The sequence below is a fragment of the Gekko japonicus genome, unplaced genomic scaffold (assembly GCF_001447785.1).
Source record: "Gekko japonicus isolate JY-2015 unplaced genomic scaffold, Gekko_japonicus_V1.1 scaffold2876, whole genome shotgun sequence".
NCBI lineage: Eukaryota > Metazoa > Chordata > Lepidosauria > Squamata > Gekkonidae > Gekko > Gekko japonicus.
The window spans coordinates 54,253-55,639 of record NW_015172098.1 but is presented as its reverse complement, the minus strand read 5'-3'; positions in this window follow the sequence as shown (position 1 = coordinate 55,639).

Genomic DNA, 1,387 nt, shown 5'->3' with positions numbered 1-1,387 from the left:
TCCTTCCTTCCTTCCTTCCTTCCTTCCTTCCTTCCTTCCTTCCTTTTTCTTTCTTTCTCCCTCTCTCCCTCCCCATCCCTTCCTTTCCCATCTATTTGCTTTCATTGTTTCTCTCTTTGTCTCTTTCTTTCCACCTCTTTCCACCTCTCTCTCTCTCTCTCTCTCTCTCTCTCTCTATCTATCTCTCTCTCTCTCTCTCTCTATCTCTCTATCTTAGACAAATAAATATAATTAGCAAACAAATATCATTGGACAACAATATAATTATCAATATATGTTTTTACTTTTTGTTTTTATTTTTGGCAGTCTCATTTAATGTTGATAAAAAGTAAATTTGCATATTTTTCAATGAAAACGTGTGTGTAATATTTGTTCATGTCTTGTGGCTCTCAAACATCTGATGATTATTCTATGTGGCTCTTATGTTAAGTACGTTTGGCCACCCCTGTGTATCCAGTGTGGCACCCATGGGTGCCATGGCACCTGCCAAGTGTTTTTAGAAAGTAGGCAGGGCCAGCTGGGACATTTTCCCAGTAGGACTTGTGATTGGCTGTGTGTATCTTTAAAAATGTTGCTTTGGCAGCAGCACACCAACACAAGGATCTCCACTGTGTGACTGAAGGTAAGCTCGACATATGAAAGACAATATTTTAAAACAAAACAGCTTCTGCCTAAAATGTTGAAGATCTACTTATTAGAGTTAGGCATAAATTCACTTGTCATATTTTGTGGTTGGCTCTGCCTCTTGTGGCAGCCATTTTTGGTTGTACCCACCACCCTGTGTCAGAATTCTAAAGGTGCCCACAGGCTCAAAAAGACTGGGGACCCCTGAGCTGACTTGTCAGTCCATGATCCAGGTGAACTGTCCTTACCCACTTTGCTAAGTTTGCATATTGAGGTGTCATAAAAAAGAACCCACAGACTATGTCAGGTACTGCAAACTGTGGTCAAATCCACATTACTGAGACAACAAACCATAAGTAAAAGCTGTGCTCCAAAGCAGTCACACCTCTGAACTTGCTGAATGACAGCTGTCACATGCAGAAACATTTATATGAATGAACTCATATTGGTGTCACACCTTGGACTGTCATGGGTACCCACATATGCAGTGATTTCAAGGCATGTGCCCAGAGATTTGTAGGAAGTGGCCAGTAGTTTTTTTTCCCCAAGAGCCAGTTTACTCAAGTTTATGCTGGACTTTGAACCTTGGTACAAATGGGAAGCAGCATCCATGTACAAATATATTAATACATTAGCAACATTTTTACTATCCATTATTCCATTAGCAACATTTAAAATTATATAGGATCCCTTTCACATTACCGTTCTAAACTGGATGTTATCCATTGTTGGCCTGGTTCCAAGTAAAGCGATACAGAGATGG